Source organism: Mustela nivalis (genome assembly GCF_964662115.1).
Source record: "Mustela nivalis genome assembly, chromosome: 20".
Lineage (NCBI taxonomy): Eukaryota > Metazoa > Chordata > Mammalia > Carnivora > Mustelidae > Mustela > Mustela nivalis.
The window spans coordinates 21,721,915-21,736,546 of record NC_139039.1 but is presented as its reverse complement, the minus strand read 5'-3'; the positions used below and the strand labels follow the sequence as shown (position 1 = coordinate 21,736,546).

Genomic DNA, 14,632 nt, shown 5'->3' with positions numbered 1-14,632 from the left:
GCACTACCACATTTCACAAAGGAAGTAAATAAATCTCAACTGAATATTCATCTCTAATGAAAGCCTCGAGAATTCCCAATGACAAATATTTTTAATGGCAGGAGAGTGACTCTTCTAGGGTTCTGTTGGGGTTTTTCATGCCAAGTTAGTTGCAAACAAATCAAACTGCTTGGCAGTGTGACAGTAAAATTAGTGGATTTGCAAATAATGTTAATAATAGAGGAGTTGACTAAAGATAGTGTTCACTGCAAACATGTATCAATGAGGCCAGCAGTTTTTCCGATGCAGATCCATGATAACGATGAAAACAACAACAAAAGGGAATTGTAAGGAAACATTAATGACATCATCATGATCAAATTCCTGACACCAATTCTTCTAAGAATAATTTCCCACAAAGGGCATACATCTCAAATTCTTCCTTTATATCTCAAATTCTTCCTCAGGCATTGTCATTTGTTATGTATATATCTTCTACCTACTAACCAACTATTTAAATACTTAAAAATATTTGCTTTTTACTAAGGTTTAATAAACATACAAATTGTCCCTTTTGTCACCTCACTTGACAGTTAAACTGATAATGCTGTTGTTGCAATATAATGCATTGCTATTGAAATTTGTTCACTTTGTTAAGTGCTCTATAATTTATGGATGAGTCATTGCTCTTTCAGTAGAATTGAAATGTCTTTTACCATACTACAATATGTCTTGATTAAATTACATATTTTGAAATCTCTGTAATTGATTAGTGTTTTCTTTTCATGGATCATCCAGTGACATTTTGCAGGAGCAGCTTCTCCTGATGCATGGCCGCTGGTGCAAAGGACAGGCTTTTCAAAAGGAAAACAATCTCTGCTCTGCTGCAATTTATGATTAATCCTGAAGAATATTCTTGTTTTACCTCACAACATCTTTATCATCCTATGAGAATGGGCAGACTTCATGGGGGAGCAAATCTGGCGGGGGGGCCTCATACCCCAAAGATCCTTGAACTATCAATACTTGAGCGTTACTCGAAGGTAAATAGTTTCAGAATAGTTTCTCAAGTTTCAGGCCTAGGGCTTATGATATATAGCCTCCACATTAATGCCATTATAGCAGGTTGATTCATTAAAATCCGAAGATGGCATTAAAAGCAGCACAATTATCATCACCTTGAAAGGTCAAACAAGAAATTCCAGCATTCTGAACTACTTTGAAAAATATGGTGAGGTCCATGAGTTTAGGCAGCAAAGTTTCACTAAAGCTAAAGTTCACTTACAAAGAGAGACGGTCAGTAACACACTATGGTTATGATTGACTTTTGAGAAATAGTAACTTATATTCTAAAAGGCTAAAAATCTGCAAAATGTCAAATGATTAACGTAACTCAGGAGTATAACTTTCTTCTATCTTTCTCCTTCCCTACACCCCCTAAAAACCACAAAAGTCCTCATAATATCCTCTTCTCTTCCTCCCAGCATTAGGGATACTGGACTTAGATTTATTATCTTTTTCTGACTGTTATGGGTTGAACTGTGTTCCTCTCCCCCAAATTCATATATTGAAATATTAACCTCTAGAGTCCCTGAATATGAAGCTAGTCCCTGAATATGAAAATAGGGTCATTGAGAAGTAATTAGTTAAGATGAGGTCATACTGGAGTAGGGTAGGCCCCTAATCCAGTAAGACACTTATCCTTACTACAAAGGAAAAATTTGGACACACAAATAGAGACAGTGCAAATGCCATGTGAAGACTGGAGTTTATGGTACCACGGGCCAAGGAATACCAAAACTGTTAGCAAACCGCTAGCAGAGAGATACAGAACAGATTCTCCATCATAGCTCGCAAAAGGAACTAACTTTGCTGATACCTTAATATTTGAACTTCTGGTGTCCAGAACTGTGAGGCAATAAAATTCCGTTGTTAAATCCACTCAGTTTATAGTCCTTTGTTACAGCTAATGAACAAACCAATACACTGGTTCCAATTATTTGTCTCTAAATTGGGGATAACAGGGTGCAATGCTCCAGGTTCTAGTAAAGATTAAATGAGATAATGTTTATATAGATTGTAACATGGTGTGAGACACAAAACAGTTGCTCTCTAAACTACAGGTCTCATTCTCTTAGCTACTTCCTTAATCTTGAACCCAACATTTGGAAAATAATCCAATAATATTTGAAGATAATTAATTCATATTGAAACATAAATTATTAATAAATTAATTCATATTAAAATATAAATTTTAATTAACAACAGCATTATTAATAAATTATTATAAGCAAAATCTGATTTGAGAGCTATGACTTATTTAGAAATGTGCAAAATGAGCATAAACTCTGCAGTTTTACACTGAAAACCTCTCTGAATCTTCCTCTACCATATCTTCTAGGAGATGTGCACAAAAACACAAACACATCTGCCTTCAATTCAGAGAGTATCAGTCTCCCAAACCCATTTACAGACTTCAAATTAAGAACCTCTAATACATAAGTTTCAATTTCTGATCTCTTCCGTGCTTTCTTCCAATGTTATGGTGCATTTTGTCAGATTCCCTCTTGTGTTAGTGTAAGTAAAAACTTGATTTGCTTTCAAATGTACTTGACTATTTTTTAATGTGCTTAGAAGTAAAAATAAATGGGATATTCTGTAGGATAAAGGAAAGAAAATTATATAACACTCTACATAGAGAAAACAGAAATATGATGAATGAATAAAAATAATTAAAATATATTAAAAAATCTTGAAATATATAAAAATGTCCAATATTTAAGCAAATAGTAATTTAAAGTAAGCAAATATGAAAACTGTTTTTTGCACCTGTTTTAAACTGTCAATAAGTGCATGATATATAATATTATTTAAAAAGAAATTTTAAGAGTCCAGTTCCAAAAAAAGGCCAAGTAGTCAAATAGCCTGAATTTCCTCATTATACCTGTCTTATAACTGTCCTAACAATGACATTTGCAAAATGTCTGCAACACAAAGTTTGTTGAATTGAATTGTATTAATATTTAATGAATGAATGTACCCTTTAACATTAACTGCTTATTCATCTGGCATTATCTTACTTTTCTTGCTCTCCTGTTTCTGATAGAGAAAGATTATTTATTGGATAAAAAAATTTTAAAAATTTGGGCATAATGAGGTTTGAATTCTATTGTTCTGTATATTATCTTTGTGATCTTGGGCAAATTACTTGCTGCCTTTTCAGATTTTACAGTTTCCTCCCATCTAAAACAGATAAAGTAACTCATAATATTGTTTTGCAAGGTACCTAGATGGCTCAGTCAGCTAAGCATCCGAATCTTGATTCTGGCCTATGTCATGATCTCATGATCCTGGGATCTAGCCCCATACTCATCAGGGAATCTGTTCGAGGAGTCTCTCCTCTCCTCTCCCTCTGCCGTTCCCCTAGCTTGCATATGCTCTCTCTAAAATAAATAAATATTTTTTAAGATTGTTTGATTAAATGAAATATTGCTTAAAACATAACAAGCATGGACTAAAAGTTATTATATAATGTAAATACCTTTTTAAGCAAAACATTTATTATTTATTATCATTCTTATTTTCCTAACTAAAAAGAAAAGTTGGCCAACAATTATAGTAACTGTCATATACATCTGTATGAGTGCAGGAAAATGCACTGTCCTACACTATGCAACTGTGTTTATCTACTTAGAACAGTTATTCCACATCTTATGACTTATACATATATCTAATTTCTGGTTAACTCTATTTTATTTTGTTCTTTGGATTCAGAAAATATGTTTAGCTCCAAGGGAAGCAGCACTTGCAGAAACAGACAATTTTTTATTTTTTAAAAAGTGTCTTGATGCTATAAATTAAATGTAAAATCTGAATTCATGAGTCCAGTTCTATGAACATTGATTTAACTTCACAAAAATGCTTTTCTTTTTGATTGCTTAACCAGTAAACAACAAAAATAGTTCTTAGTTTTTAATTTAAAAGGGTCAATTTGACATTCCAGAAATGAATACTAGCATTCTTCTAGCTATTGTTTGAGATCCAAAACTATGAACATAAATAATTTTAATGCATTTTTCAGATACTTTGATAAAAAGACCATAATTTAAGTAACTCAAGATGAGATGTACTATGACATGGTTTAAAGATTTGTTCATTTTATAAAGAGAAAGAGAGAGAGGGAGAACATGTGCACATGTGCAAGCAGGAGGAAGGGGCAGTGGGATAAGGAAGCATAGCAGACTCCCTGCTGAGTGCGGACCTCCAATGTGGGGCTTGATCCCTGGACCCTGCAATCATGACATGAGCTGAAATCAAGAGCTGGACCTTTGACTGAGCCACCCAGGTGCCCTGTATTTTGACATTTTATTTATTTTTTCCATAAAGAAAAACAGCTATTCTACTGGAATCTTCCATTTCAGGAAGTTTTTTGAAAGCCTTTAATAAATATTTATTTCTTGCATTCAGTTTTTATCAAGTTGCCATAGCAATGCATTTTAAATTATAACTAATACATTTGTGTCTACAGCATCAAACTAAATTGTAAGTTGGGGCACCCAGATGGCTCAGTGGGTTAAATATCTGACTATTAGTCTTATCTCAAATGATAATCTCAGAATCCTGAGATTGAGGCCCACGATGGGCTCTGAGTTCAATGTGTTGTCTGCTTGACATTCTCTCTCTCCTTCTGCCCCTCCCACTTGTACCTGCATGCAAAGTCTTTCCAAATAAATAAATAAATAAATAATATCTTTTTAAAAATTCTGAGCTAAAGGAGAAATAGTGCTTTGCTGTCTATTTAAGAAAACAAAAAATGACAGTTAATTTTAAAGGGATATTAGTTTCATTTTCATTTTTTTACTTCTTAAACCACACAGACTCAATGCTATACATTAAGAATATTAGGCTATTTTCTACTGAAGAGATGGTCTTTTTTCCACTGAAAGAAATTAAAAATAGAGCTTCCCTATGACCCTGCAATTGCACTACTGGGTATTTACCCCCAAAATACAGATGGAGTGAAAAGAAGGGCCCTCTGTACCCCACTGATTATAGCAGCAATGGCCACGGTCACCAAACTGTGGAAAGAACCAAGATGCCCTTCAACGAATGAATGGATAAGGAAGATGTGGTCCATATACACTATGGAGTATTATGCCTCCATCAGAAAGGATGAATACCCAACTTTTGTAGCAACATGGATGGGACTGGAAGAGATTATGCTGAGTGAAATCAGTCAAGCAGAGAGAGTCAATTATCATATGGTTTCACTTATTTGTGGAGCATAATAAATAACATGGAGGACATGGGGAGATGGAGAGGAGAAAGGAGTTGAGGGAAATTGGAAGGGGAGGTGAACCATGAGAGACTATGGACTCTGAAAAACAACCTGAGGGTTTTGAAGGGGCGGGGGTGGGAGGTTGGGGGAGCCAGGTGGTGGGTATTAAGGAGGGCACGTATCGCATGGGGCATTGGGTATGGTGCAAAAACAATGAATACTGTTACGCTGAAAAGAAATAAAAGAATTTTTTTAAAAAAAGGATATTAGGCTATTTACAAATAAAATTTAAAATATCCTAAATCCATAGTATAGCCAAGTATTGAGAAAAACACAAGAAAATAACTTTCCTTTTATGATACTAGTGGAAGCCTTTTAAATAAATCAGACTGAGCCCTTACTTAGTTGAGCAGAACCAGGTAATTTATATAAGAAATGACTGTGAAAGAAAGATGCCTTGAAGGAGTAAAACCACTGAGTCTTCAATTTCACTTCAACACCCCCTGGATAGTAAGAGGAACCTGACGAGAATAAATGACTCAGACACAGGTGGAAAAAACCAAATCCCATAAACTTTTCCTGGCATCACTAAGACCAAGAAATTAATACTCATGTTTAAATCAAGAAAGAATTGCTAAATCTGATAATTCAGAAAGAAAGGAAATGCTGATAAATACATCAGTATTATATTTATTTTATGGTTATGAATGGAGATTACCTTAGTAAGATAAAATTCATTTAATTAAAAATGTTTACATAAGGAAATACTGATAAAATTGTTTATGAATTTAATTAAAGCATCATGATATTTAAATGACTCACTGGAGGGTAGGTTAGCCTTCATATCTGGGTTTTTATTAGCATTATTTTTTTTAAGGATTTTTTTTTTTTATTTGACAGAGAGCTAGAGAGCACAAGAAGGCAGAGGGAGAGGGAGAAGCAGGCTCTCCACCAAGCAGGAAGCCCCATGCGGGGCTTGATCCCAGGTCCCTGGGATCATGACCTGAGCTGAAGAAAGCTGCCTAACTGACTGAGCCACCCAGGTGCCCCTTTTATTAGCATTACTATACTAAATATTATTATTATTATTTTTTAAAGATTTTATTTATTTGTTTGACAGAGAGAGATTACAAGTAGGCAGAGAGGCAGGCAGAGAGAGAGAGGAGGAAGCAGGCTCCCCGCTGAGCAGAGAGCCCGATGTGGGACTCGATCCCAGGACCCTGAGATCATGACCTGAGCCGAAGGCAGCGGCTTAACCCACTGAGCCACCCAGGCACCCCTACTAAATATTATTTTGAATTAAAGTATTATCATCACAAAACTTTAGATAGAAGTTTTACCCTTAAGGCTCAAGCTCTGTGTATATTTTCACATCAAACGTCTCATATATTATGTGATCCTATCATAGCTGTCAGGAAATCCTATAATGTAAAAAAGATATTCATTATAAACCAACTCAAATCAGTCTGTTTCAACCTCAGAAATGAAATATTATACTCAGTTTCCATTTGCTTGCTCACTCTTTACTCCTCCCTTACGGAAAGGGTCATTTTTCTAAGCCATTAGAAATATTTTCAGTTATACCTGGACTTAAAGCCATCTCATTTTACCCATGATCTTGCTTGATCTATTATTCTTCATTTCATATAATAAAATCTTCCTCATTTGTTTAGTATACTAATAAAATACACAGAAAGCAAGTAATATTTGGTAACTACTGTAATGGATTCTGGGGATAAAATGGAAGAAAAATGGACATATTTTCTGCCTCATAGAAATTATATTTTACATGACACAAGATGTATGTTATAGAAAACAGGAATTATAACACTGGTGATATGCACTGAGAGTTGACATCATGGATGCAATGATGGCGCCATTAAGTGACACCCAACAAAGTCTTGGTTAGCCAGAGAAGGCTTGCGGGAAAGATGCCCATGCTAGGCCTGAAGACTGAAAAGGAATTAATCAAGTGAAAGGACTGGAATATTCAGTAATTGAAAAAGTATACACAAGGATCTAGAGGTAAAAACCTGAAATGTCTGAGGACCTACAGAAGTTCAGTGGGATGGGACAGAGAAGGTAAAAGGAAGCATACTGACAGGTAAAGCTGGGGACATAAGCAGAATCTGATTATAGAGAATCTTGCAGTGATCTTAAGAAGAAGGAATTATTTCACAAGAACAATTAGGAGATAGTGAAGGGTTTTAAAGAGGAAGGTAATAGGATTCCATTTTCTTTAGAAATATCAACTACAATATAAAGAAATGGAGTCCACAGATTCAGAAAAAGAAAAAACAGTTAACAGTTTACTAGAAAGCCAAGAGATGTTGGTGATCCACTGAGCAGAGATACTGAAGATGAAGAGGAATGAGCCAATGCAACATAGTGTTATGAGATGGTCAAGAGTAGAAGAAGAATAGAAAGATCCATATTGTTGTTGGATTTCTTGTTTGGCCAATAGTCTGTCATCATGAAGAGCTGGTGGGATTAAGGGGAGTGGATGACAGGTGAGTTTAGGTCATTCTGACTCACAGGTGCTACTGAGACACCCTAGTACAAATGTCAGGTTAGAAGCTCAGTAGAGTAATCATATCTGAAAATAAATCTGGGTGTCACTAGGATATGGAAAGTAACTAAACTCTTAAAACCAGATGAGACTGAATGGATGGATGACTATAAATGTCAAGGATAGTTCCAGCTGAGAATAGGTAAAATAGTTTTACCTATCAAAGGACAAAAATTGTAACCTTAAAACAATAACAAAAAAAAAAAGAATATCATCATGAAAACTCAGATTGAAAGACATATGGAAATGATTACTAAATCCAATAGACATTTAAATCCTTACATTTCTCAATTATGGCCGAATTTAACATTTTCTGGCTTCTAAAACAATATTCTTTTTTTAGTTTTCTTTCTACTTCTTGGCTTTATTGGAAGCCCCTATTTATTTATGTAACTTTACATCCTCAGGGTTTTGTCTTTGACAATCTCTACCTATCATTTTATGTTCCTTTCTTGAAGTATTTCTTAGAACTCTGAATTTATCTCCTCCCTATATGTGGACAACTCCAAATTTTTCATCTCTACCCCAGGTCTCTCTATTAAGTTAAACTTATTCGGTCTAGTTACATACTGACTCCCTTGACTAAACACTAGTACTTTAGTTTATTAAAAGAAAAAGAAGTTTTGAAGTTTTTGAAACACCTGCCCTCTTCTTTTCTATTTCCTATTTTCATTAATACAATTTAATTACCAGATCAAGTTAAACAAGTCGTAAGTCTGAGGCATAGCTTAAACTCCTCACTTTCTTCCCTCTTGCTCTTATCCAGTTGGCCAAGAAATCCTGCTGTTATACTATCATGATTGAATGATTGATTGATTTGAATTGAAGTACAGTTGGCACACAATGTTAAATTAGTTTCTGGTGTATAATATAGTGATTCCACAACTCTATGCACACCAAAAGTATAGCTACCACCACCATACATGTTATTACAATACCATTGCTATGTCTTATTTCTTGAAGTGGCCTTGATAATTGCCTCATCAATTATCACAGTGCTAGATCAGTAGTAAGCATTCAATAAATGTTTTTTGAATGAATGAATAAATTCCTCTTCCCTCTGCCCCTTTTTGAGTTTGTGTTCCTCACTACTCTTTGCTTATATATTAGAACGTATTCTCAAAAAGTTACCTAGTATAAATCGCTTTTCTTCCTCCAACTTATCCTTTAAATTGACACCAAAGTAACTTTATAAGTTTATATTTAATTGGTTCACTCTCTTAAAATTATTATTTCCCTTCCTCCTACAATACAAATTTTTGCCCTAATACATGCTCTTAAATGTTTCCTAAAATTAGAATCTTGTCTTCTCAGACTGGTGATCTCATCAGAGTCAGCTTAGTTGTCTTCTTTCCTGAGAGATATCCCACTTACCCTTCCTTACCCTTCCACTTACCCTAGAGAGGTGAGAACTCCCTCTTTTGTGATTCTAGAGATTTTTACGGTTAGGTAACCTGTGATTATCTCTCAGTGACATTATGAGATTTATGCAGATTTTTTAAAAAGTGTATTTTCTCATCTTCCAAATTTTTAATGGTTTATATAAACCATGTTTGGTACTAAACATATGTTGATATAGTGAAAGAATAAGTATATTACATATTAAGATCTTATAATCCAGTTTTACCAACAATAATACACCAAAAATAAGATGATGACGTTAGAATACAGAAAAAAAGTATCTTGAAGATACAACTTCAAAATAGTGGGACCGATTTTAATGAACGCTTGAAATGAACTAATCAGAAGAAGTCTGTTGAAAGTTACAAGAGCAATCCACTTGTGTTAAGGCTTACTACTAATAAATTCTACCTAAGAGCCATCTGAGAACTGCCATTAAGAATGACTTTTCTTCAAGCTCCCTCCATTAGTAATGAGCTCATAAAGTCAAAGAGCAAAAGCTTTTAAGGTTCATATTCTTTTACAAGGAAATAGAGTACTTTAGAAGATATTGGGAATTATCAAGAGGATAAATCATTCCTACTATGCCTTTTTTCTTTCCTTTCTTTCAGGAAAATCAGATTTCCTAATACAACACAGAAAAGTGAGTCAGTAGAATAAGTATTTAATATAGTGTTGAATAATTTTGAAGGCCTATTTATTATGAATATATTCATTTTGTAATATATTCATATATATTTTGTAAAACTACTTATTGGCCAACATTTAATTTAAAGGTATAAAAACAATCCTGAGTACTATTTTTTAAACATAAATATTCAAAACTGTATCACATTAAAACCAATAAGAATTTTATCTTGAGACAATATTATTTTCATGTAAATTAAATAATCCTATTTCTTGAGATAGGGGAAATTCCAAGGAAAATAAGTTCATGTGATTCATGTGATTCTAGCAGACCTGAATGGGTACAGCTATTCTCTTTAGAGATCTTGCACTAGAAATTCAGATACTGCCAAAAGAGGACAGTGGATACTTAGAGCAGAAAAGCGACTGCCAAAGGGTGCCTGGGTGGCTCAGTCAATTAAGCATCTACTTTGGCTCAGGTCATGATCCTGGAGTCCAGGGACTGAGCCTCATGCTGGGCTCCCCACTGAGCTGGGAGTACACTTGTCCCTTACCCTCTGACCTTTACCCTGTTGGTGTTCTCTCTTTTTCTCCCAAATAAAGAAATAAAAGCTTAAAAAAAAAAGAGAGAAAAACAAATGCCATAGCACTATTCAAGTTTTTATTCACATTGAGACTGAATCAACATATACTCATGTATAACAATGAAATTTTCTTAATAAAATCCTCTATTAAAATATTAATATAAATTTTAAGCAGGTATTACCAGTATTTTTACTACCTAACTTTAAAGAAAGATTAAATTTAAATCAAGGCATTAAGGAACAGGAAATTGGGCAGAATAGTAAAGCAAATTAAAACTGTTTTACACTTGAGTTTTAACTTTTACTTAGAGAATTTCCTGGAGTTCAAAGTCAGCCTGTGCCTCTCAACCTGAGAAGCCCTCACTGAGCTCATCCTCTGTCCAGAGGGGTAAGGCACATCTCATCTCTACTGACCCTTAGAGCCCCTGCAACTTCTGCATCCTTTGGGTGTGCTTGACTACAGATCTCCAGCCCCTGAGCCATATGTCATATCTGGATGATACCTGGAAACATGCAGTTAAGAGTCATTACAATATACTTTTCATCACTGCAAGCCATACGAGTAATACCGGTATGAAATCTTGCTCTATGCAATGCAGACAAAATAAATTTGAGAGGTCCTTTAGGAAACTATAAACAGGCAAGCATACTCTGTTCCTGTCTTCCCTAATAGTTCAAACTGAACCAAAACTTCCAAAAAGATAGGAGATAGTAGAAGTACAAGGGCACTTCCCCAGTCTCTTTCCTCAACCAGTATCAAACTTGGTTTGGTTGCTATGGCAACCATGCTGTCAATTATGTTATGGCTCCATGCTTACACTATTACAGCATTGCTTTCAAATCAGTTAAAAACAAAACACGCAGGTACACACATACACATGCACGCCCACATAGTACATACATATAGCACACACATAATGTCTTAAGATTCCAAAATGGCTCCATCATTCAAGCTGTTTCGCATGTAGATTACATTTTCAAAAAAGTATTTTAACATTGATCTTGTACAAAAAATCAATGTTTGATATCAGAGAATATAGCACTTAGTTTGAAATAAAGAGATAATTTCCTCAGCGGCAATTCTAGGACTTGACATGTCTAAATGTCAATCCCATGTTTAAAGCACTACTAGTGGTTCCAAGTCAGCAGTCTCACATTCTGCTTTGTCCTTTGTTAAGAGACAGACAGAAACAATATTTTGTGTGTGAGGTAATGCCCAAGCATTACCCAGAAATCGTCTAATCAGTCTTCAAAACAACATATCTCATTTAAAAATACTAATTTCTTATCCATCCCTGAAGGGTATAAGAATTACTTCTAAGACAACCTGCTCTATGGAATTTAAATTATATACATTTGAAGAAATTGTAAACCAACTTTCTATAAGCTAGTAAAAATCAGAAGCACTTTTCCCACTCTATACTTCTATGGGAATAAAAAGAATGAGAGTCAGTTTTACTGTTATTCTACTGTCTGTAATTGTTAGTAATGAATAAGCAAAGTACACAGGCTAAGATGATAATGATGCAGAGTTATTTTAAAACAAAAGTTTCTTACTTCCTGAAGATGTATCTCTCCAGGGATGCAGGACCTTGTAAATGACCTAGACAATCTCCTATTTCACTACTACAAAACAAATCCATTTCCAATGATTAATTACTATTTACAGAATGAAAGAAAGAATCATCATACTTTGTACAACCTACCTGGGAATATTTGAATAATTGGAAAGCACTGGGAGTCTCAGAGCACAGCCTTTCAGCCCACTTAAATACCTAAGTCATGGGCAATGAAAAAGCTTAAATGTGAATATTTCTTGTTCTCTGTTAGTATGGGAGTATACTGAAAAAAAAAATTACATGAAATAAAATCATTAAAAAAATGGAAAAAATAATTGCAACAACAGCACTTTAATTTCCATTAGTTGTGCTTACATTAACTGTTATGAAATTATAGAGAAAGCATGCTACATACTTGAGAAATCAAAATGAGTTGTTACTTCCTCACACCTATTAAGAGATGTGAAATCTAAAAGAAAGTTACATTCATTTTCACAGTCTGTAGACACAGCCCTTTCTTTATTGATGATTAGTTAGATTGTGTTCCCAAAAAAGTGTCATAGAGTTACTAGTTATGTCACTTTTCTGCTTCTTCTTTCACCTTAGTTCATCTCTCAGCTAGAGGAAAATGCTGTTGGTTATTTATAACTCTCCAAGACAAATACTTTTCTTCCAAATGTCATGCTAATTTTCATAAATGGCTTCCTTTTTCTTTTCAATGCTATTGCCATTTAAAATCAATGTAGACATCAGAGAATTGGTCTTTTAAAATTTTTATTTATTTTTTATTTCTAGATAGTTAATTTCATGCCCAGATTTAGAAATGTATCAGTTATAAGGAAATTAACTTAGCATATATAAGAAGACACAGCATGATTTTCTTAAAAAACAAAGGATGATGTATATTACCTTGTAAAGTATAGAGCAATAAATTGCTTAAAATTATATTATTTAGTATACATTATAAAAGGATAGAGCAAACCTAAAAGGGTAGAGGTTTCTGTCTAATTCACTGGTAAATTCCAAGCCTCAGAAAAAGGGCTAAGTGAACTGCACATGGGAAATTCTCAGTAATACTTGATAAATGAATGTATTTTGATTTGGGATTTCTTTTCTATGAAGCAAAGAACTTGTACTAATGCTTTCAATGGAATCCACTCTTGTCCTTTCCCCCGTATGCTTCTTCCAAAGAAATAAATTTAAAAAGAAAATGAGCAGCAAAACAGACCAAGGAAAAACACAGTGGAAAAGTTTAAAAAGCTATTCTCAATTAGCATTAACTGAAGATACTCAATTCCACCATTAGGCTGTTTGGCTTTAAGCATGACAATTCTTGAGCAAGTTTAATGCTGCTGGTATTATTTATTTCACTTAACTTTGTCATTCTACCAGAAAAGTTGTATAATAGAGATTTACTTAGATCCGTGAATATCATAAAAGCAAATCACTCAAGAAGGTTAAGGGGTAATTAACAAAGTAGATTAATCAGATTACTTGGCACCCAAAATTCATTTGCAATTACTTTATTAGACTAGAAAAAATTTTTTTTTCTTACAAAAGAAATAGCGGTGATTGTGGAATTCTGGTTAGGAAGCCAGTCAGGAAAATACATGGTAATCTGGTATGGCTGGATTTTGAGATTGTGGAGATGCTCTAGGAAATAGTACAGAGGTACACCTAAAATTTGTGGTAGTTAGGTGGGGCACTTTGTATGTTTTCTCTAGAGAACAACTAGCTGTCTGCTTTCAAAGGAGCATCAAGAGTGGCAGAGCCTTGTTAGAACCAAGATATCTGAAACTGCATTATTTGACGATGTGCTAATGGCTTTACCACATGATTGTCTGAGAAAGTGTATATTTGCAAAGGAAGGGCCCTTTATGTATGTCTGTGTTAGGTCATCTCACATGTACACACAAAGAAAATCAGAGTAGAGACATCAGTGACTTCCTGGTCACACAGCTAGTTAGTAGTCTCTCTTCAGACTTTTCTGTCCAGAGTTAACTTTCCATGATATCTGTTTCAATAGGAAAATGCTTTCTCAAGCCTTAGTGAATTATACAGTGTTCCTTTGGGAACATCAAAATTCAAGATACTAGATGTCAGTATTGAAATACTCGAGTAACCAAATTCAATATAATATAAAGTGTTACAACTTTATATAAAGCCTCACAATAGTATTACAACTATTTTATAGTATAAATATTAAATGGAACATATCTCAAGTAATCAAAATGCAGTAAATAATTCCAAATTTAAGACTAAGTAAAAGGGATTTTAGTGACTAAAACAATTAGAAGAAGCAGAGCTTTATAAACATAAACTGTATGCAATGAGCAGATGGGAAAAAGGAAAGGAGAGAGAGATAGATGAGAATATTATTCAAAAAAAGAGATGCTTAATACATTGCAAGACAAGAATTGTGTGATAATGACCCTGCCTCCAAAATTTTCCCCCCCAAAATACTGATAGATAAATTATATTTAATAGGGAAATTACTAATACGTGTTGACAACTACATTACTCCAAGACATTAAAAAATTAAAGCATGTAAATAACTAAAAGACAAACTGGAGCTGTCTTGCATAATATACTTTCATTTTCTTCTCCTTCAAACAAGTCACATCCTGAAATTGAA

General features: G+C 34.1%; 1 protein-coding gene across 7 annotated transcripts in view; it reads right to left on the bottom strand.

The window, feature by feature from the left end:
* The window catches only part of SGCZ (sarcoglycan zeta), a 1,087,941-nt gene that overhangs the window by 528,818 nt on the left and 544,491 nt on the right, over positions 1–14,632 (bottom strand). Inside the window, exon 1 of one of the 7 annotated variants that reach the window (XM_082715519.1) lies at positions 1,859–2,021. The exons of the other annotated variants lie outside the window; for them this stretch is intronic. The gene's annotated coding sequence lies outside the window, so the exon portion shown is untranslated. Of the gene's footprint in view, positions 1–1,858; positions 2,022–14,632 lie in introns of those variants that run through there. 7 annotated transcript variants of the gene reach the window in all.